This window comes from Felis catus, chromosome A1, assembly GCF_018350175.1.
Source record: "Felis catus isolate Fca126 chromosome A1, F.catus_Fca126_mat1.0, whole genome shotgun sequence".
NCBI classification, from domain to species: domain Eukaryota; kingdom Metazoa; phylum Chordata; class Mammalia; order Carnivora; family Felidae; genus Felis; species Felis catus.
In genome coordinates, this window is record NC_058368.1 from 107,686,831 (window position 1) to 107,711,080 (window position 24,250).

The 24,250-nt window shown below is 36.5% G+C and overlaps 1 long non-coding RNA gene across 1 annotated transcript in view; it reads left to right on the top strand.

The window, feature by feature from the left end:
- Positions 1–24,250, top strand: part of LOC123385741 — a 527,360-nt gene that overhangs the window by 355,332 nt on the left and 147,778 nt on the right. The window contains exon 4 of the long non-coding RNA XR_006598700.1: positions 14,189–14,283. This is a non-coding gene — a long non-coding RNA (uncharacterized LOC123385741). The remainder of the gene's footprint in view (positions 1–14,188; positions 14,284–24,250) is intronic.

Below are 24,250 nucleotides of genomic sequence, written 5' to 3' on the forward strand. Positions count from 1 at the left end.
CTCCGTGACGTGTACCTGCTGAATTCTGTGGTTCAGGTTGTGCAGATTGTTGTGTTAATCCTCCAGTCAGTTTTCTAGGTGTGTAGGATGGTTTAGTGTTGGTCTGGCTGCATTTCATGTACGCGAGACACACAAAAAGCTTCCATGCTGTTCTGTCATCTTGGTTCCTCCCCTCTTAGAACATTTTTGATAAAGCATATAAGACACATCTTTTATTGTCTTCATGTATTTTGGGCCATTAGCCTTTTATACAAACATTGTTGAAATGTGGTAACCAGTTTGGTTGTTAACTAGGAAAAATGCCATCAGAGACTTTCCATTTAGTGTTCTGCTCTTTTTTTTTTTCCTTCAGGTTCAGGTGTAGAATACAGTGACTCAGTATTTATATACATTATGAAGTGGTCAACACAATAAGTCTAGCTAGTTATAGTGTGTCACCTTACAAAGTTGTATAGTATTCCCTGTGCTATATATTACATCCCTGTGTCTTATTTATTTTATAACTAGAAGACCATAAGTCTTAATCCACTTACCTGTTTTAAATATTCTCCCATCCCCTTCCCCTCTGCCAGTCATCAGCTAGATCTCTCTGTGAGTCTCTTTCTGTGTTGTTTTGTTTTTTCATTTGTTTTTTAAGTTCCACGTGTAAGTGAAATCATATGGTATTTGTCTTGCTCAATCTGATTTCACTTAGCCTAATAACCTATAGCTCCATCCATGTTATCACAGATGACAAGATTTTATTGCTGAATAATATTCCTCTGTGTGTGTGTGTGTGTGTGTGTGTGTGTGTGTGTGTGTGTGTGTGTGTATACATGAAAATTGCTTTATCCATCATTGGACATGTTGGCTGCTTGTATATCTTGGCTATTCTAAATAATGCCATGATGAACGTAGGAGTATATATATTTTTTTGAATTAGTGTTTTCATTTTCTTTGGATAAATACCTAGAAGTGGAATTGCTAGATCATAAAATAGTTCTATTTTTTTATTTTTTGAGGAACTTCTCTAATATTTGCTTAGAAGCTACATCAGTATACATTCCCACCAACAGTGCATGAAGATTTCCTTTTCTCTACCTCCTTGCCAATACTTGTTGTTTCTTGTCTTTCGGATAACATCCATTCTGACATGTGTGAGTTGAGGGTTCACTGTGGATTTGATTTGCATTTTTTGATGGTTAGTGATATCAAGCATCTTTTCATGTGCTTCTTGGCCATCTGTATGTCTTCTTTGTGAAAGAGGAACTATTTAGTTCCTCTGCCCACTTTTTAATGAGATTGTTTTGATTTTGTTTGGGTGATATTAAGTTGTATATAAATATTCTTTAGTTCTTCATATAGTTTGGGTGTTTACCCCTTATCAGATATATCATTTATGAATATCTTCTTTCATTCAGCAGGTTGACTTTTTGTCTCATTCATAGTTCCCTTCACTTTGCAAACATTTTCTAATTTGATGTATTCCCCTTTCTTTTTTGCTTTTCTTATCATTGCCTGAGCTGTCTCCAAAAAACTATGTCTAAGACCAGTGTCGCAGACCTTACTGTCTGTGTGTTCTTCTAGGAGTTTATGGTTTCAGGTCTTTAGTGTTGAATCCATTTTGAGCTTATTTTTGTGTATGGTGTAGGATAGCAGTCCATTTTACTCTTTTGCATTTAGCTGTCCAGTTTTCCTAACAACATTTATCATAGAGACTGTCTTTTCCCCCACTGTGTATTCTTGCCTCCTTTGTCTATTTTAGTTGACCATATAAGCATGGATTTACTTCTGGGCTCTCCGTTCCATTCCATTAATCTATGAGTCTGTTTTTGTGCCAGTACCATTCTGTTTTGATAATTAATGCTTTATTGTATATCTTGAAATCTGCAATTGTGATGCCTCCAGCTTTGTTATTTTTCACAAGGTTGCTTTGGCTATTTGGTGTCTTTGTGGTTCCATACAAATTTTTGTATTATTTGTTCTATGAAAAATGCCATTTGCATTTTTATAATGATTAAATTGAATATGTAGGTGGGTTTGAGTGGTATGGACACTTTAACCATATTTATTATTCCAATTCATAAGCGCAGTATATCTTTCCATTTATTTGTGTCATCTTCAGTTTCTTTCCTCATTGTCTCAGACTTTTCAGAGTACAGGTCTTTCACCTACTTGGTTAAATTTATTCTTAGGTATTTTATGCTTGTTGATGCAACTGTAAATTGTTTTTTAATTTCTGTTATTCATTATTAGTATATAGAAGCAACAACAAATTTCTGTATATTGATTTTGTGTCCTGAAACTTTACTGAAGTCATTTATTACTTCTAGTAGTTTTGGGGTGAAGGCTTTAGGGATTTCTATAAATATTATCATGTCACGCGAAAATAGTTAAGTTTTACTTCTTCTTTTCCAATTTGGGTCCTGTTTTGTTTTTGGGTTTTTTTTTTTTCTTACCTGATTGCTATGGCTAGGGCTTCCAATGCTATGTTAAATAAAAGTGACAAGAGTTGGCATCCTTGTCTTGTTCCTGATCTTAGAGGAGACGCTTTTAGCTTTTCACCATTGAGTATGTTAGCTGTAGCTTTGTCATATATGACCTTTATTATTTTGAGGTACGTTTCCTTTGTACATACCCACTTTGTTGACATTTTTATCATAAATGGGTGTTGAGTTTTGTCAAATGATTTTTCTGCATCTATTGAGTTGATCATATGATTATTATCCTTTGTTTTGTTAATGTAGTGTATCATGTTGATTGATTTGTAGATAATGAACCATCCTCACATCCCTGAATAAATCCTGCTTGATAATGATTATGATCCTTTTAACACAGTGTTGAATTCAGTTTGTTGATATTTTGTTGGAAATCTCTACATCTGTGTTCATCCATGGATATTGGCCTGTGATTTTCTGTTTTTGTAATGTCTTTGGTTTCGGTATGAGGCTAATGCTCCCTCATAGAATGAGTTTCAAAGTGTTCCCTTCATTTTTTTGGAATAGTTTGAAAAGGATATATATTCACTCTTTTAATGTTTGGTAGAGAATTCACTTGTGAAACCATCTGGTTCTGGACTTTTGTTTGCTAGGAGTTTTTTGATTCCTGATTAAGTTTCATTGCTAGTTGTAGCCCTGTTCACATCTTTTATTTCCTCCTGATTCAGTGTTGGAAGATTGTATGTTTCTAGGAATTTGTTTATTTCTTCTAGGTTGTCCAATTTGTTGGCATGCAATTGTACATAGTAGCGTTTTATGATCCTTTGTATTTTTGTAGTATCAGTTGTAACTTCTTTTTAATTTCTGATATAGCCCTCTTTCCTTTTTTTCTTGATGAATCTTGTCAAGTTTTATCCGTTGTGCTTACATTTTCAAAGAACCAGCCCTGAGTTGTATTAATCTTTTGTGAGTTTTTGTTTGCTTGTTTCTTTTCCATTTATTTCTACTTTGATTTTTGTTATTTCCTTCTTTCTATTAACTTTGAGCTTTGTTTGTTTCTTTTTTTTTTTTTAGGTCACTTAAGTGTAAGTTTAGATTCTTTATTTGAGCTTTTCCTTGCCCAGGGAGGGCAGGATTCAGATTTTGAAAATCTCTGCGAACTTCCAAAGGATATGATCATGAGTCTATATGGTAAAATCAATATCATTAAAGGTTTCTGTTTACAAGCTAATTGTGTCCTGGTGTGTTATGACATATTTTATAGGGCAGAGTGTTTCCCAGGTGTCAGGTAAGGATTTGAGCCAAAAAAAGTAATTACAGAAGGGAAAACCAAAGCCTTAGTTTACATAACAACTAAAGAGGTAAAAAGAGATTTGCATTCTCATTAGGGTTTCCCTGTATCACAATGAGTAGAACTGAAAAGACATTAAAAAACAAAATATGGGGGGACAAACTCAGACTACATTTTAACAACTTTGCTTGACAATTGACCTTGTAAGTTCCAAATTGAAAATCTTTGTAATAGTTCAATGATTTCTCTTAGTGCATGTTCAGTTAGGGGGAGGAAGAATAGCTGTTTTTCCTTACAGTAGTTACATAAATATTCACAACTTACTCAAGAGTAGAAAGATTGGAAAACAATTACATTTATGTTTCAAAATTTGTAGAATTAAGATTTTGCTATTACAAGAGGAAATTGGATAATTTCACAGCTTTGCAGTGTTACCTGCCTCATTTGAAGATCATTTGAAGACATTAAAACTTGTTCTTAGACTTTCTTGAGAGATCTGAATGCCAGGAGTGGCATGCATGGCTGTTTAACCAGCAAGAATAAGTAGATGAAATTTAACAGTGGTTCCAATTTGTGACATTTTATTGATAGATGACTACCAAATTCTAGAGTTCTCTTTTTGTAGCCCCCTCAGAATGGAGGACTAATTCTGCTGTATTATAGCACATATGGTGTGACTGGTATAAGGGACCAAGAACAACAGAATTTGCTTGAAAGATAATATTCTTGAATAAGTCAGTTTTCAATTTAGTTACCTCATTTATAAGCAAAGTTCTTACTGTCTGGCCATTCCTCCAGTAAGAAGTGAGGTGAAGGAGTGGATGCTGAGTGATGAAGCCTGAGAAAAGCTCAACAATGTATCTTGCATAATGCCTTGAAATGCTTTGTGTGTATTGCAAACATGTCCCTATTTTTTTAGGCACCTGTTTCGTTCATATTGCTTTCTTAGCATTCATTTCTTTCCTTTGGCTTTATGTTTGACAACAATAACTATCTTTTACAAAGATTACGCAGGAGCCACGGTTTTTGGAGCTTCATTGTTCGCCATCTGTACGGAGAATACCAGTGAGGAGTTTTGCAAGAGTTATCCTTTAGCTTTGTGAAAAAATTCTGGCTAACAGAATTAGCACCAAAAAAACCAGTAAACTTTATTTCCCACTGACTTTTAAATACTGATGAATCTTAAGCATTTCTAAGCAGTATGTGAGTGAGTATGAGCTAGATTAAAGAGAGCAGTATCACGAGATTCGGAAGCGGGGAGGACTGGCGTAAAATTTTATGTTGGACTTTTATCCATATCAAAACTACTAAAATAACCATTTGAAATAGGAAGATAATGATAATGATGATGATAACAACAATAACAACACTTTGGAAAAGGTAATTTATTGAATATTTGTTTTTTTCTTCCAAGCATGGCCATGGTTGTATTTCCTGCTTTCACAATGTCATGGAGGTTAGAATAGAATCAAGTTGATGCAAAGAGGAACATAAATGTTCCATTTCTGGCACACCTGAGTTTGTGGACCAAGTTCATACTTGCTATAATTTACTAAATTTACAGATGTGGAAAAATGTACTTGTTGGAAGACACAACTGCCAGGGACCCTAAGTGTTCCCGCATGTTCTTGGCTGGGGAAATCAAAATGCAAGACTCTAACCACTCTTTACTGTGATCATTTCTCAAGGTTATGCTTGTTACAAGTAATCATGACAGATGTAGTAATATCCCTCCTAGACAAAGAGCAGGGCTCCTTCCTCTTGCTATAAAAAATAGTGAATATCTTAAGCTCAGTGTTCCTCTCCTGTAATGCAATCCAACAGGACAGAGACAGAGTGATTAAGAATATAGCTATAATAGCCCAGAACTAAGACTCTAGGGTGCTGAATACTGCTAAGAGATGGAGTGTCTATATGTACATAGAAGTTCCATGCAATGCCTGTGAAAGTGTGAAGATAGTCATCCTGGCCATTCTCTAGCCATCATAGAGAACCATCGGACCTGGTCAAATGAAGTGCACATCTCCCCTATGACTCAGTAATTTTGCTCAAGTAATTTAACTCATTTTGAAACAAGAATAAATATTAGCAGATTCCTGGGTCATCCTTATTCCAGAAATTTGTGAGGATGTCCATCACTGTGTTGTTTGTGATGACAGGAAAACTGAAATGATTCAAATGTCTTTTTCTATGGATGGGTAGGTCAAATATGAAGTATCCACATCATGGAATCCATTTTTACCTTTAGAAGTAATAGACTATGTATAAAACAATATGAGCTAATTTTAAATCTTAATGCTAAAGGTAAAAAATAAGAGTTAATAATAATACAGTACCATCTGTGCACATTAGAAATACATACACTCAAAACAACTTAGGTTTTATAAGAACCCATGTATTTAGCGGGCCTGGGTGGCTCAGTTGGTTAAGCGTCCAACTTCCACTCAGGTCATAATCTTGCGGTTCACAACTTTGAGCCCAGCTTTGGGTTCTGTGCTGACAGCTCAGAGCCTGGAGCCTGCTTCAGATTCTGTGTCTCCCTCTCTCTCTGCCCCTGCCCCACTCATGCTCGTTCTCTCTCTCTCTCTCTCTCTCTCTCTCTCTCTCTCTCTCTCTCTCAATAAATAAATAAATATTGAAAAAAAAATTTTTAAAAAGAACCCATGTATTTATACATGTTAAATGCATGAGAAATCATGTCTTTGGTGGCTGAAAGATGAGAGAAAATAATGAAAGGATGAAATAAAAGAGATAAATAGGTTAAAGCAAGAGACGATTCTTGCATAACAATATGACAGTAAGTCATGTATAGCCCTCTATGCCCAAGTTTAAAAAATGTATGTGTGTTTGTATGTTCTAAGTAAGTTACAAGTGCCAATAGTTCCAACAGGTAGTGTGGATGGTTCAGCCTTGGTTGAGGTTATACAGTCCTTCTAATGAATTCTCTCTACCTCTTTTAAACAATTTTATTGTGTTAAGAACACTTAATGTGACATGTACTCACCACAGATTTTAAGTGTACAATACATTATTGTTCACTCTAGTCAAGGTTGTATAGTAGATCTCTAGAGTTTATTCATTTCATTAACTGAAGTTTAGGACTGCTGACTAATAACTCCCCATTTCCCCTGTCTCCAGCCCATAATAACTGCCATTCTACATGGTTGGACCTTGAGAACATTATGCTAAGTAAAATAAAACAGGAACATAAGGACAAATTCTGCATGATTACACTTATATATGAAGTATCTAAAATAGTCAAATTAATGAAATCAAATCCTAAAAGGGTGGTTATTACCACAATACATACATACTTACGTGCACACACACGTGATTTATTTCCTCCTCTGAAGTCACAAAAGACCCTCTTCTGCTTTATAAAGTAGTAAGAGGCCAAAGCATTTACTGGTGGTAAGTAGAAGCAGAAAAGAATTGAAGCCATGGAAGTAGGTGCTAAATCAGACCAAGACAACTTTTAAATTTAAAGAATAATTTGTCTGAAATTTTGTACTTATTAGGGAATTCCCTTCCTTAGGAATGAAAATAAACGCATAAATAAATTTGACTTTATCTAGAAGATATTCATCCCTTAGAAACATTTCACTTCAAAAAAGTTTCAAGTGTTAGGCAGCTACTTAAGGCCCCCAGCTCACGTTGGAGTGGGAGGTTGGAGTGAACACAGTGTTCTCATTCCTTTTACATAACTCTTCTATTGCATTAGGTTTTTGAAAAAAAAAATTTTTTTAATGATTTTTGAGAAAGGGACAGAGCATGAGTGGGGGAGGAGCAGAGAGAGAGGGAGACACAGAATCCAAAGCAGGCTCCAGGCTCTGAGCTGTCAGCACAGAGCCCGACGTGAGGCTCCGACTCATGGACCGTGAGATCATGACCTGAGCTGAAGTTGGACACTTACGTATCTAAGCCACCCAGGCACCCCTGCATTTGGTTTCTTATTTGGAATTCACTTTAATTAAACTCTTTGTGCCTCATCTTCATCTTTGTGTCTGTTCATCTCTAAATGGGTATGATAAAAATGGTATCTACCCTATGGGGTTGTTAGGAGTATTAAATGAGTTAGTATTTAAAAGCACTTAGAACACGGCCTGGCACATAGTACACATTATATAAATGTTAAACAATAAATCTGAAACATCCATAGTTTTATGTGCTTTCTCTATTTGACTTTATTTGAAAAGTTTTGAGGTTTATAACAAAGATAGAACTGCTTTAATGAAATTGGGGGAAATGTATCTGTAACACAGGATTTCCAGTTTTGCTAGGAACGCTTTTTTTTAACGTTTTCTTTTTTGTAACTCCTGTATAGTTGACATGGAGTGCTATGTTAGTTTCACGCATACAAGACAGTGATCCAACAGTATACAGTACTCAGTGTTCTTCATGATAAGTGTACTTTTAATTCCCATCACCTATTCCACCCATCCCCCTCACCCACCTCCTCTCTGGTAACTATCATTTTATTCCCTGTAGCTAAGCCTCTTTCTTCATTTGTCTCTCTCTCTTCTTTTCCTTTGCTCATTTGTTTTGTTTCTTAAATCCACATATGAGTAAACTCATATGGTATTTGTCTTTCTCTTACTGATATAATTTGCTTAATGTTACTACGCCGTATAGCTCCATTCGTGTCCTTGCAAATGTCAAGACTTAATTTTGTCTTATGAGTGAATAATATTCCATTCGATATAAGCACGTCTTTATCCATTTATCTATCGATAGACACTTAGGCTGCTTCTGTAATTTGGCTAATGTAAATAATGCTGCAGTAAACATAGGGGTGCATGTATCCCTTTGAATTAGTGTTTTTGTATTTTGGGGTAAATACCCAGTAGTGAAATTACTAGATCATGGGGTAGTTCTATTTATGATATTTTAAGGAACCTTCATCTGTTTTCCAGAGTGACCGCACCAGTTTGCATTCCCACCAGCAGTGCATGAGTGTCCCTTTTTTCCCACATCCTCACCAACACCTGTTGTTTTGTCTGTTTTTGATTTTAGCCATTCTGACAGGTGTAAAGTGATATTTCATCCTAATTTTGACTTGAATTTCCCTGATGGTGAGTGATGCTGAGCATCTTTTCATGTGTCTGTTGGCCATCTGGATGTCCTCTTTGGCAAAATGTCTTTTCAGGTCTTCTGTCCATTTTTTTATTGGATTATTTGATTTTTGGTGTTAAGTTGTATCATTTCTTCATATATTTTGGATACTTTATGTATTAGTATCCAAAATATATATAGATATGTCATTTGTGAATGTCTTCTTCCATTCAGTAGGTTGCCTTTTAGTTTTGTTGGTTGTTTGATTTGCTGTGCAGAAGCCTTTTATTTTAATGTAGTCCCAATAGTTTATTTATTCACTTTTATTTCCTTTTCCTCAGGGGACCTATCTAAAAAAATGTTGCTATAGCCAATGTCAGAGAAATTGCTGTCTGTGCTCTCTTCTAGGAGAGAAGGTATTGGTTTCAGGTCTCACATTTAAGTCTCTAATTGATTTTGAGTTTCCTTTAGAGTATGGTGTAAGAAATTGGTCCAGTTTCATTCCTTCACATGTTGCTGTCCTGTTTTTCCAACACCGTTTTTTGAAGAGGTGGTCTTTTTCCTATTGGATATTACTTCCTCCTTTGTCAAAGACTGATTGACTGTATAAATGTGGGTTTATTTCTGGGCTTTCTACTCTGTTCTATTGATCTATGTGTCTGTATGTAAATACTATATTGTTTTGGTGATTACAGATTTGTAATTTAACTTGAGGTCTGGAATTATGATACCTTTTGTTTTTCTATTTCAAGGACTGTATGGCTATTCAGCGTCTTTTGAGGTTCCATACAAATTTAAAATTATTCTAGTTCTGTGAAAAATGCTATTGGTATTTTGATAGGGATTGCATCAAATCTGTAGTTGCTTCAGTAGTATAGACATTTTAATAACATTTGTTCTTCAAATCCACGAGCATGGAATGTCTTTCCATTTCTCTGTGTCCTCTTAAATTTCTTTCATAAGTGTTTCAGAGTACAGGTCTGTCACTTCTAAAGTTAAGTTTATTCCTAGATATTTTATTGTTTTTGTTGCAATTGTAAATGGCATTGTTTTCATTTTTTAATTTTTTTTAATGTTTATTTTTGAAAGAGAGACAGAGACAGAGTGTGAGCAGGGGAGGGGCAGGAGGAGAGGGAGACACAGAATCTGAAGCACACTCCAGGCTCCAAGCTGTCAGGACAGAGCCCAATGCAGGGATTGAAATCACTAACCGTGAGATCATGACCTGAGCCCAAGTCAAATGCTTAACCAACTGAGCCACCCAGGCACCCTGGGATTGTTTTCTTAATTTCACTTTCTGCTGCTTCATTATTGGTGTATAGGAATGCAACAGATTTCTGTATGTTGATTTTGTACCCTGCAGTTTTACTGAATTCATGTATCAGTTCTAGCAATTTTTTGGTGGAGTCTTGTGGGTTTTCTATATAGAGTATCATGTCATTGGCATATAGTGAGAGTTTTACTTCTTCCTTACCAATCTGGATGCCTTTCATTTCTTTGATTTCTCAGTTGACCTGTCCTTTGTTTAGTAGCATGTCATTTAGCCTCCATGTATGTGTGTTTTTTCTGGATTTTTTTCTTGTCGTTGATTTCTAATATAGCATTACGGTGAGAAAAGATGCATGGAATGACTTTGATCATTTTCAGTTTGTTGATACTTGGTTTGTGGCCTAATATGTGATCTCTTCTGGAGAGTGTACCATGTGCACTTGAAAAGAATGTGTATCCTGCTCTTTTAGGGTGGAATATTCTGAATATATCTGTTAAATCTGTGTGGTCCAGTGTGGCATTCAAAGCCACTGCTTCCTTGTTGACTTTCTGTTTGAATGATCTTATTACAATGAATTAATTTTTATATTTGTTATTAATTGTTTTATATATTTGGGTGCTCTCATATTGAATACATAAATGTTTACAATAGTTATGTCTTCTTTTTGCATTGCCTCCTTTATTATTATATAATGTCCTTCTTTGTCTCTTATTACAGTCTATGTTTTAAAGTCTATTTTGTCTAATATTAGTATTGCTACCCTGGCTTTCTTTTGAGATCCATGTGCATGATAAAATGTTTCTCCATCTCTTCACTTTCAGTCTGCATGTATCATTAGGTCTGAAATGAGTCTCTAGTAGGCAAATATGATGGATCCATTTTTTAGTCCACTTGGTCACTTATCAATTGTAGCATTTAGTCCATTTACATTCAAAGTAATTATTGACAGGTATGTATTTATTGCCATTTTATTATTGTTTTGCTGTTGTTTTTGTAGTTTTTCTCTGGTCCTTTCTTCTCTTACTCTTTTTCAGGGTTTCTTGGGTTTCTTTAGTGATACACTTGGATTCCTTTCTCTTTATTCTTTGCCTATTACTAGATTTTGGTTTGTGCTTACCATTAGGTTTATATGTAACATCTGCATAAAGCAGTCTATATCAAGTTGATGGTCACTTAAATTTGAACCCATTATTTACTCATCTCCCCCCACCATGTTGTAGGTATATGGTGTCGTATTATATATCCTTTTATTTTATCAATCCCTTGACTGATTTTTACAAAAATACTTATTTTTACTGCTTTTGTGGGTTTTTTCCTTTTATACTCTCACTTATGGTCTTTCCTTTCCACTCAAAGTGACCCCTTTAATATTTCTTGAGTTGTCATGAACTCCTTTAGCTTTTGTCTGTGTGAGAAATTTTATGTCTCCTATTCTGAATGATAGCCATGCTAGACAGACTATTCTTAGATACAGAGTTTTCCCTTTTAGTACTTCAAATATATCTTGCCACTCCCTTCTTGACTGCAGAGTTCTGCTGAAAAGTCCACTGATATCCTTAAAGGGTTTTCCTTGTATGTCACTCTCTACTTTTTTCTTGCTGCTTTAAAGTGTTTTCTTTTTTATCACTCCTTTTTGCCATTTTAATTAGTAGGTGTCTTGATATGGATTTCCTTGGTTTGATTTTGGAGCGGAATCTCTTTGCCTCCTGGATCTGGATATCTGTTTTCTTCCCAATTCAGGAAGTTTTCAGCTATTGTTTCTTCACATACATTTTCTTTCCCCTTTTTTCTCCTTTTCTTCTGGGATTTCTGTAATAATATTTTTTTTACACTTGGTGGAGTCATTGAACTCCCTAAGACTATTCTCAGTTTGCACAGTTTTGTTTTGTTTTTTTCCTCTCATTTGGTCATCTTGGTTACTTTCCACTACTGTGTCTTCCAGGTTACTAATTTGTTCCTCTGCTTCCTGTAGCCTTCTATTTATTCCATCAAGTGTATTTTTTTTATTACATTCATTGTGTTCTTCATCTCTGAGTGGTTGTTTTTTTTATCTCTTTATTTAGAGTCTCATTGATGTCCTCCCCTCTTCTCTCAGGTCCAATGAGTAGTTTATGATCATTACTTTAAATTTTCTATCAGGCATGTTACTTATATCCATTTGGCTTAGGCCTCTTGCTGTGGTTTATTCCTGTTCTTTCATTTAGGACATATTCCTCTGTGTCCTTGTTTTGTCTAAGTCTCTGTGTATGTTTCTGTGTGTTAGGAAAGTCAGTTATGTCTCTTGCTCTTGAATGTAATAGCATTATGAAGAAGGGGTCCTGTAGTGTCTTGCAATACAAGGTCACCTGCACCTCAGAACCTGGCACTTTAGGGAGTGTCTCCTATATGTGTTGTTGTATGTGCCCTGCTGTAGAGTCCTGGCTTCTTTTTCCTTCAGTCCACTCATCTGTAGAGGCTTTCTTTGCCTGTTGTGGGCAATGTTTGTTTCCCAGTCAGATTGGGTATATTTTCACAAGGTGTGCACTGGTCTGACTGCAAAATGAGACCTGCCACCACCACCTTCAGAACTAAGGCCTGGCGAAAAAGCATGGGTGGGGAGATGTGGTGCTGAAGGTTTGCACCAGTCTTCTGGGAGAGGGGCCCTGCAGCAGCAGGACTGAGGCAAGTGTGACTGGGAAGGGCGGTTCTGCCAAAGCACAGGCTGGGGCTTAGTGTAAGCAAGTTAGGTAGCGAGCATTTGGCATAGTGCTGGTTCTAGCTGGTGGCTGTGTGTTTATGCTGAGGGGCAGAAGAAGGAAATGGCACAAGCTCTCTCCTTTGTTCCCATGGAATTCTCCTTGTGAATCCTGTCTCTCTGGACCACACTCTAAGATGAGTAAATAAGTCTCCCTTGAGTGTGTCTTAGGCATTTTTCAAACTGCTGGTTCTATGTTACATCTGCATGGGCTGTTTTAATACTGTCTGTTTCAGGGCAAGGACTCAGTTTCCTAATGCCCTCCAAGCTCTTCCGTAGCCAAGCCTGCTGATTTTTTAAATTCTAGGCTTTAAGTTACTCTTTGTAGGAACTCATGACATTCACCCCTTTCACTTCGAAAGCCAAGTGTTATGGGGATTCATCTTCCCCATGGGATCTTGGGTGTAATAGTCTGTTTCTCACCCTTGTCTGTGATCCGAGCTCTGTCCTGACCGCTGTTGATCACTGTTATTTTGCTCCCAAACCATGTCTCCATCCTTCTTACCTTCTTCTTTGTGGCATTTTCTCTACCTTTAGTTTTGGAGTTTGTTCTCCCAGTCTTTGGGTTATTTTTCAGGTTATTTACACTGATGTCAGTATTATCTAGTTGTATCCATGGGAGGATGCAAGCTTAGGGTCCTCCTATTCTGCCACCTTCCCAGCTTTCTAGAATCCACTAGGAATTTTTATAATACAACACAAATGACACTATAAAGTTTATACAGCCCCTTTTTCATTCAAATGTAATGTTTGGCTTTTGTTGTTAATTTGTGTTTTCTAAAGGTTTTTGCTGTTTGGGAGTAATTTGGGATAATGCCAAATCTCTAATATTTATGAGCTGAGAAATTAGAATTAGGTTAACATTTTTATCATTATACATTCAGTGTTTTAGTTCACATTTTGCAAAATATTTAGTCATTGAAGTAGTGACAAACTTATTTGGAGAGAGAGAGAGCTCCCAGGGCTTACTATATAACATATTCTTTCTTTGGGCTGATCTGCATATTGAAGGTTAAAGATAGGACCCTGACAATTAGAATTACTTTTTGAAAATCGAATATGGCATTTGTTTATTGAATTATTTTAATTCTCCTTTGTATGTATAAGAAAAGTTACAAAGCTTTTAGTGTATTAAAACTTCTTAATCTGAACCTTGAAAATGCACTTAAAGTATTTGCATACCACAAACCATGTTGTTTCATAAAATGCTTCATTCAAGTTATAGCAGCCCAGGGAAACAGTGACTTGTTACACTGCATTAGAATGACAGGAAAGTATCTAAGAAATGCCCTGATAAAAGATTAGTATGCCAAGGTTTAGTCAGTGTTAATATGAAAAAGATGACATTGGCAAAAAGTAAAATGTCAGACTTTGGGAAATGCTTTCAATACTGAGGCTGCTGTGCCTTTGATTTTATTTTCTAGGTCATTGTTTCCCGAGCTAGATGCTGAACCCCCATTGGGACTGTGAAGATATTGTGAATGTTTTTGGTGATCAGAGCAGAAGAGATCCAACAGTGGTAGGTAGCAGTGAGAGACTGCAGGCAATTATATAAATGAACCAGATGCCCTCTCTCCTTGGGCCCTCTCTCAGTAGCTCCACATCAACATGCTTTCTTCTAGTCTTTTCAGATCTAATGCCTTGCTGAAAGAGGGATGAGTACTGGTAACTTTCTCCCTTTTTTTTGCTTTCCTTAATAATTATAGCTAATGACTATTGAACAATTACTTTGTGTCATGAGACAATGTAGTGTGTGTACATTAAATAGATTATTTCATTTAAACCTCAGCATAATTCTGCGAGACATACTATTTTTTTTTCCTCCAGCTCATAAATGAAGAAGCTGAGGCTTGGGGAGTTTTAGTGATTTCAAAGTCAGTCAGCTAAAAAGAGATGCTGCAGATTTTGAACACAGGAAGCCTGAATGCAGGACCCCCAGTCTTTTCTCTCTATTCTCCTTTTGTTTTCTTTATTGAATCTTGTTGGATGAAATGACTTAAGAACTTTTTCTCTATCATTAGGAACTAGGCTTAGGATGTGGAGTAAGCCACCTCACTGGAGCAACTCAGAATATTCTGAGCTTTTTCAAACAGCAAAATGTTTCCTACAGAGATTAAGAAATGTCCTTTGGAATCTTCAATCTCTGATTGACAATTACTTTCTCTAAGGAGAGAAGGAAAAATTATTTTTTTTTTATTTTTTTATTTTATTTTTTTGTTTTTAAATTTTTTTTTTCAACGTTTATTTATTTTTGGGACAGAGAGAGACAGAGCATGAACGGGGGAGGGGCAGAGAGAGAGGGAGACGCAGAATCGGAAACAGGCTCCAGGCTCCGAGCCATCAGCCCAGAGCCCGACGCGGGGCTCGAACTCACGGACCGCGAGATCGTGACCTGGCTGAAGTCGGACGCTTAACCGACTGCGCCACCCAGGCGCCCCAGAAAAATTATTTTAAAGATGCAGCTGATATGGGAAGGACATAGAGATTGATAAAAGTTGAGGAACCTTATTAGTTAATTCTCTAGCTCCTCGGACTGCTTTGACTTAGTTAAATATTTTGAGTGATGATGAATCACTGCATAAGAATTTTTTAGTCTTTTTGATAAAGATTCTAAAGTGTCCCCCTTTCACTTTTTCTTTGTTTCCTTCTGCTATATCCTGCTTCTGATGAAGAAAACTGTGTTAATACTGTCGTCATTGGGGAGAATTAAGGGACACATTTAGCAACTGAATTCTTCCAAATGAATTCCAAACTTAATAGAAATGGGATTTCTTGTTATGATGGCAAAAAGAATTGGGGCATTTTCTTCCACAAACAATTTTTTTTAAAAACCGGACATTATTACTACAGACAATTAGTTGAAGGCACTGGACAGTGTCCAAAGGCAGACAGAAAAATGAATAAAAAAATACTCTTGAAAGATTGCTCTTGCATTGGTTGAGAGCTGCAAGCTTGTGACTTTCTAAGCTAGGGTGTTCTCTAAACCCAACTCTGGCACAAGAAAACCTCAGCCTTGCTAGTGTGAATAGGGAAGTATTCAAGTTCAGAGCCACAGAAACACTGGTAAGTTATGGAGGGATTTCAGAAGGGAGAAGACCAAATTTACGTAACAAACTGTTGAACTTTTCCCGTCAAATAAGCTTTAGAGCTGTCTTCCTACTGATTCTCTCACTGCTCTGAGATAGCCTGTAATCTCATATATTGTGCTTATATTACCTGTTTTTTAAAACTGGAATTTATTTGAAAAGCAATGTATAGGTTGGCATATTTAGCACACAGCAGACATATGAGGCCTTTATGTTTAACTTTGATGGTGCAGAAGCCTTCCTTTGGGAGACAAAGGCTATAAAGAGTATGGAGGGGAAAAAAACAGATAAATTCTTTGAAAGAAAAACTTGCCTTTGATCATTGTTACTGTACTTCTGGTTGTTCATATGGGAAATAACCCATTGGATACCCAAGTGTTATGACCCATTAATTCGGATAACCCCAGGAGCAAACTGAGGTGACACATGTGTTCAGGATAGATCAGTGGCTTGGGAGACTAAAATGTTTATTGGATCTGCATCAGTTTGGGAGTATTCTCCACATTTAGATACACCTGGGAAAGGAGGAAAATAAAGATCTAGCCTGGCCTGGGTTCTTAACTCACCCTCTGCACACCATGGCCATCAGTTTGACTTGATCTACACACATATCACTCTAGTGGAGACTAATTCAATCTCCTTGGGTGACTGTATTAGTTAAGGTTCTTCAGAGAAATAGAACCAATCAGATAATATACATATATAAAGAGATGAAATATAAAGAATTGGCTCATGCAGTTGTGGAGGCTAGGAAGTCTCAAGAGCTGCAATTAGCAAACTGGAGACCAAGGAGAGCCAATGGTATAGTTCTAGTCTGAGTCTAAAGGCCTAAGAATCAGGACAGCACATAGTGTAAGTTGTAGTCCAAGGCTAGATATGAAAGCAGAAGAGCAACGTCCCAGTGTAAAGACCATTAGAAAGCGAAAATTCTTTCTTACTCAACCTTTTTATTGTGTTCAGGCTTTCCATGAATTGGATGAGGCCCATTCACTCTGGAGAGGGCATTCTGCTTTACTCAGTCTACTGATTCACATGTTAATCTCATCCAAAACACTTTCTCACAATCATCCAGAATAATGTTTAACACAATATCTCGGTACCCCATGGTCCAGTCAAGTTGACATAGAAAATTGACCATCACGGTGACTCATTGGACTAGGTCTATCCGGTTAATTTCTTTGGCCAAAGAACCAAACTTGGTTAGAAAAGCACATCTCATAACCTCATGTTTCTGGTGGGGCATAGGTTGGTCTGGGCCAAATTCTTGTTACCTAAATATTCATTAACTACTATAGTGAGGATATTACAATGCCACCCAGGCAAAAATAGAAACTGGTTAGCATTCCTAGGTAATACTTGGCCAAAAGAAATAAATCTTACAGAGAAATGCCTTGAGCATGTTAAAATCTAGCTGGAGAAATCCCAAGCTGACGATTAACACAGGTCAGCCTTGATGAAGGCCATAATAAAGAAGAAGAAGAAGAGTGCTATGAGAGTAAAGGGTAAGGGATAGGGAAAGGTATTTTAGTTGTGTCTTAAATTTTTTCGTCATTTATATTCACCTTTGCTTATTTGGGGGCACTTTTTTTTTTAGTGTGGTATAATCCACATACCGTAAAACCTACCATTTCATATTATATAATTCAGTGATTTTTCAGTATATTGATACGGTTTTGCAACCACACGATTATCTAATGCCAGAAAATTTTTTTCGCCATCAGGGCTTCTTTTTGCAACACATGATGTTTTTTTTGAATTTCACCATCATATGCAAATCTAAAGGCCTATACAAATGCTATAGCTTGAATTTATTGGTGACATATGTTGACTCATCAATGTAGACGGAGAAGTTGCTTTTTAATTTGTTCCACGAAACCTCTTGCTTCATATGGAATGTCATCAATAAGTCATTATTTGAGAATGAAACCTTATCAATTTCTCATACTGCATCTTTGCCCTAACATTTTTACTATAGTTTCACGTTGTTATTCTTACGTTCCCATCAACTGTGTTATTTTTCCTTTTTTGGGAAGCAAGTTCTATTACTGAATAAGTTGTTTCCTAAGCCTTTTTACTAAAGCTTTAGTCTATTTTGGGATTCCAATTGCCATTTAAAATAATCAACATCTTCACTTGTTAAATGGATGTTATTTGTGGTTCAGTGTTGTCTCAATTTTGCTGGAGCTATCATAGCAGTTGAAAACTCTTTGTACCAGACTACATGCAAGGGAAAATCAACTTGGATTACCAGCCCATTTAAAATCCATTGATAAGTATCTTTCATTATAGAAATGGATTTGGTTTTTGTCTGTGTCTCTTGTTGCACTAGGACAGTAAAATGACTCAGATTATAAAATAATTATTTATCCCTAACCATATCAGAATTGTCTATAGACCTAAGCCTAGAAATCTCCGTTTTCATCTCAAAGCTTGGCTCCAAAATTCATCACATTGCATTGTCATACATGTCTGCAAAACACACACAAGTGCTATATAAAACAGAAGGGTATAATAAATAACCAAGCATTAAATTTTCAAAACATATAACATGATGGTACAATTTACTTGTAGTTGACCAAATCTGTGCTTCGCAGTGTTTGCACTTGCGAGGTATCAAGGAGAGAGTTCTACCATCACATTTACAAATTCCTTCCTTAGGGTAAGATTTCCCTTTGATTCTCTATTATGCTAGCAGTAATTGTTGGCATTTGGCAAAGGGAGGCTGGGGGAGGTGATGTGAGGCAGAGGCTGTCATCATTCTGCTGTCCTCCCTGTGTGCCATACCCACTGTTTATTATTGAACATCCCTTTCTTGCATCAATACCTGAAAAGAACCCAAATAAATCTTGTCTTACTAATTTCTAATACTGTTATAATCTATTTGCTTAATATTCAATGCTGATAACTTTGAGCCACTATCAGTAGGAGATACATCTTGAATTATTTTTCTGCTGGTGCTCTGTTGCTCAGCTCTCTTGCCTTGTAAGTTGTGTGCTCAGTGGTATTTGATGTAGAGGGAGTCATTGGGCTGCTGAGGCAAAGGTCAGATGAGCAGAAGCCTCCTTGCCTGGTACTAACCTCCCTTTAGTACTTACCAACTCTAATTGCCTGTTTACTTGTCTGTTTTCCCCACTGAATTGGATGTTCCACGAAGGAAAGTCTTTTTTTTTCTTACTTACTATTAATTCCCTGTTATGTAACACCCTGTAAAAGGCAAATGTTTCCTAAGTGTTTACATCTTGAGTGAATGCTGAACTCCCTAAAACATCTTGTATCCTCCTGCTTCATACTTATTTGTGAAGACAACTAAACTCTAGCAGAATGTTCATAGCATTCTTATTTTAATAGCAGCAAACCCCAAAAGGCACTGAACTAGAGCCTAACTCAAAAACATATTAAAGTCCCACTCTATCGATGGCAGAATCAATGTGATTTTTTCTGGCGAAACAGAAACAACTCAAGTAACAGTGTTTTTTGTGTGTGTGTTTTGGCCCATGGGCTACAAACAAATGAAAAGTAATTTTATCCCAGCTATGCAATCACCTTTGAGGAATTTCAGAGCCAGTGGTGTCTTGAATTACTGAAAATACCTCAACTCTGCTGTTTCCTTAAGACATACATCTGTAGACTATGCTCTGCCGATGGGGATTATTTAGTTATTTGTGATGATGCATCATAGGAAGGGCACAGAATGTTGTCCTTCTCTTGCCTCAGACTCTAGGGATATTTGCAGGAAATTAGATACTTTACTTTTGAGAAAATTCATTGGCTCTAGTTATTTGTTTCCTAGTTCAAAGCATTCCTTTGCTTCGGCCATGGGATATTAGGGAAATTCCCAGGACATTTTTTTGTTTTAATCAGAGCTACCCTGTTGTCTTTTATTCTCAAGAGCAGCAAGTATGCCATGGAGGTGACATTTAAGAGCCAGTTGACCCTTTCCTTGTCCTTATATTAACACATGTCACCTGACAGTGGCACACTGCAATTTAACAGCTATATTTAGTAAAACTGAGCCCCTTTGTTTTCCTTCATCTTTCTGATGCCTTCCAGATCAGATTCCTAATAAAGTCATCATTTCTTTCTTGTAAGTCTCTATTACCATTCCTTTTCCAGTATTTCTTGTTTCCATTTCTTGTGGTAATTACCTTTCAGACTCACTTTCTCTACTTTGATACGGTATTCTCTTTTTTAGACCCTTTTGGGTTTTTTTCCCGCTACCTTTTGGATTTTTCCTTTTCAGACTCATACTGTGCATAAACTCTTCAGGTCAAGATGACCTACTTCTCACTGAGCTCTTGTTTAAGATCCACTTGACTGAGAATCTCTTCCTGAACTACATTACACCAAGATTATGTGGATGACCAGAAAAAAACATTATCTGAACTTCAGAATTTTTTAAAAGGTCTACTGTGGCTATTTATGTTCCCTGAAGTTGCTCACCGTTTGCTAAACCATCTTCTTAACTCTGTGTGAACTTGGCCTCCCTCAGAATGGTATGACAAATGAGAGGGAAGGAATAACTCATCTTTCCTCTTATATCAAAAATGAAGTGAATAATCCTTAAGAAATGTCACAACATAGCTATTATGAATAACACCACTTTACAGTTGAGATAACCAAGTTCTAGAAAGAAGGTTAATCTCCAGTCTACATAGCTAACAAAGGAGGAAGGACCCAGGATTCCAAACCAGATAATAGAATTTCCAGTCTGAAGCTCTGCCTGTTAAATGTGATTTGATCTCAGGGTTAGGTTTAAAATGAGTACATTTTCCAGTGTTCTAGTTTTAGAAATAATTGGGAGAGGAGGTGGGGAAAGAAGTAAGTTACATAATAATATATGAAGATCTTGTTAAATATTAATCGGGTCTTACTGAGGGCCAGCAATCTTATAAAAGATGGGGATATGTCAGGGGTTAGAGTAGCCTTGCTCATTATTGTAGTTTCCATTCATAAGAAAGTATGAGATAATGGTCAGAGCTATGAGGGGAAAAAAGACAGATGATTTGATTTTAACTGCGGAGTGATGCTGTCTTAGATGGGGAGCCTGGGAAAGCTTCTCAGAGGAGGCGACATTAGAACTGAGAATGGAATAGTTCACATTCTATTCTTTAATCTTAACAGTTAGAAATAAAGGTTTCAAAATGTATCAAAAATTTAAAAATAGTATGGAATCCTTCCAAAACCAAAACAAAACACACAAGCAAACAAAACCTAAGTGAGGCATCCTCTTATTAAACCCCAGTTAAAGAGAGAAAAACAACTTCCAAGTCTCTTTTCTCTCTAAAGTTTTTCCTTCTCTCTCTCTCTTCCTTTTTTCAGGGTAAAGATCCAAAGTCATATATTTACACTGACTTTAATAAAGCAAAATACATTTATTTTTCCCTTTTATTTTTATCGAGTTACATATATACAGAGTTTAGAAAGTCAAATAGTTCCGAAAAAGCTTACAAGGAAAAAGAACTATCTTCGGTTAAACTCATCGTCACCTGCGGTTTCTACATCTCAGAGACAACCACTTTCAATCTGTGCTATTTTCTCAGGCTTCAAAATAACAGATTTACATAGTTCCTAGACTTTTCAGCTTTCTATGTCATGTATTGATGTATTCTATTGAAACTAATATTTTAATGTTCTTATTTTCTCCTCCCACGTCCTCTCTCTCACTATCTTTTAAAACCAGTTATACCATCAGTTTTAATTAGATCAGTTTAGATCATTTAATCGATGTAGATCCATCAGATCTCTTATCACTTAGATCATTAGAGTTAATGGCTCTGTGTTTATATTATGATGGGGAATGACAAGAGCCATGTAGCTAACTGTCATTACATTTCCTTTTGTCTTCCTAAGTGTTAATGATTGACCTGTTTTAAATTTTAATTTGTTTTCTACCTGTGTATCATTAATTCATTCCCAAACTCTTCCTCAGAACTATAAATCTCCTTTCAAACATTCAAATGCATTAAGTAGTCTATCCATTTCAAATTTTTCTTGGATATCTTTCTCCTTGAGCCCTGCATTCTCTTGTTCTAATCTGAATTGTTTGATTTCTCATCATTCTGAGACTCCATTTTCCTATTTTTTTAATGGGGAGCTGTGTATCTTAGATTTCATGTTTTCCTTTCTCTTGGGTGTGGTGGTCCAAATAATGGTCCCCCAAAGATGTGCATATCTTAACCTTTGGAACCTGTGTATATGCTACTTTACATGGTAAAAGAGACTGTAGATGTGCTTAAGGACCTTGAGCTGGGGAGATTATTCTGAATTTTCCAGGCAGGCCCATTGTCTTTATAAGTCAAAGAAGGAAGCATCAGAATCAAAGAGAGAATTGAAGATGTTATGCTGCTGGCTTTGAAGATTGAGGAAGGGATCATGAGCCAAGGAAAACAGGCAGCTTCTAGAAGCTAGAAAAGACAAGGCAACAGATTTGCCCCTACAGCCTTCTTCAGAAACATAACTCTCCCTACACCTTAATTTTAGGACTTGTGACTTCCAGAACTGTAAGATAATACATTTATATTGTTTTAAACCACTAAGTTGGTGGTAATTAGTTACAGGAGCATGGGAAACTCATTTGCTGGCTTACCCTCTAATTTTGTTAGGGCACTTTCTCTGGCATCTTGAAAACAGTACATGGAAGATAGAATTTTTGATGCCTCATATATCCAAAAAATATCTTTATTTTTTACCTAAGAGTCCTTAAGGATGGAAGTGATTTTCCTTCAGGATTTGAAGGTGTTTCACTATTGTGTTGTTTCTGCCAGTGAGAAGTGCAATGCCATCCTGATGCCTGACTTTTGTGCCCTGTTTTATTTATTTATTTTTCTCTTGGGAAGCTGCTGTTCTACTCTCTTTGTCCCCATCATTGAGAAGTTTCCTGATGATGTGCTTTGCTTTCCTCTAGGTCCATGTATTAAGCACTCGTAATAAAGACACTTATTCAGTTCTGGACCATTTTCTGAATCATTTATTTGATCATTTCCTTCCCTCTCTTTTTTTGTTCTCTAGAATTTCTGCTACTTATCTGTGGGCATTCTGAAATGACCTTTGAAGCTTTCTTTTTTCATCTCCTGTTTTCTACTTCTATCTTTATTCTACTTTCTGGAGATTGCCTTAACCACATCCTCTTACTCTACTTAAGTTTTTCATTTCATATATCTGATTTTTAATTTCTAAGACCTCTTTATTTGATTTTTCAGTTTTCCTTCAAACTTCACCATTTTTTTTAAGTATATTAGTATTTTCTTTTCCCTTTTTTAAAAAAAAATAATTATCATTATTTACCTGGTTCCCTTTATGATATATCGTCCCAGTTCATTTTCATCTTGGCTTCGTGTAGGAGGCTTTTCTAAAGGGTTTGATGTATTCACGTTTAAGGGTGAGGCCCTAGAAAGCTGACTGGGAGCCCTGTGTGTCAGTTTATGAGTTGATGGTCTTCACTGATGGTCTTCACAATTTTAATGGTTATTGTAGGTCACCCCCGTCCCGCCCCCCCCCCGCCCCGCCCCCTACTAGTTATGCTGATCGTTGACTTCAGAGACAACTGCTTTAAAATCTTGTCTGGGAGATCTAAAATGTCTGCTAGTGTTTCTGAAGACAAATGGGAGTATGGACCCCATGTATCTCATTGTTCAGCGTATGGACTTTCACTTAATCCTGTTTTTCAGTTTTCCTGGAGTCCTCCTATACAGTCTCCCTGATTTAATCTCTCCAAGTCCTCTTTGGGGATGGAGAACAGAATCTGTGTTAACAGCTTCTTTATATAAATTCTCTAAAAACCTTCCCGTATCAAGTCCAATCTCACCCCTATGATACCACTTAATTTCTGAGAATTTCCTTTGTTTTGAGGCCTAAAACAGCCAGCTTCTCGTTTCCTCCTTTCGGGGTTTTTCTTGCTCTCTAATCTTTTTTCTGGCTTCCAAAGATAGGTCACCATCATTCCTTCTCAAGTTCACTTTATGCTTAGGAGTCTCTTTAAATCTTTTCACTACCTTTTTAGTGAATTTCAGGACAGAGCAGTGGAAATGACATGTGTTCAGTCTTTCATGTTTAACTAAAGCTCAAGAATTTATTTTTTTTTACAGTTATATTGATTTTTAACAAAACCACATTTCCTGGGCTTTAGCACTCAGCCTTTAAGTCTGGAAGTTACTCCCCTGTTTACTGAGGTACATCACAGAGTAACTGATGAGCCTATAAAATTATATAGTCCTTTTTCCAATTTTCTGGCTGTGTTGGTGACTGGTAATTAAAGTGTCCATGGCAGCCCTGAGAGTACCTTATGCCTTGTCATTGCCACATCCACATGCCAGATAACAATTGCTTGAAAATTAGTGATGGTTCAAAAATTAATGAGCTTTTCTTAAAAATGTATTTTATTCAAAGACTATGAAAGATACG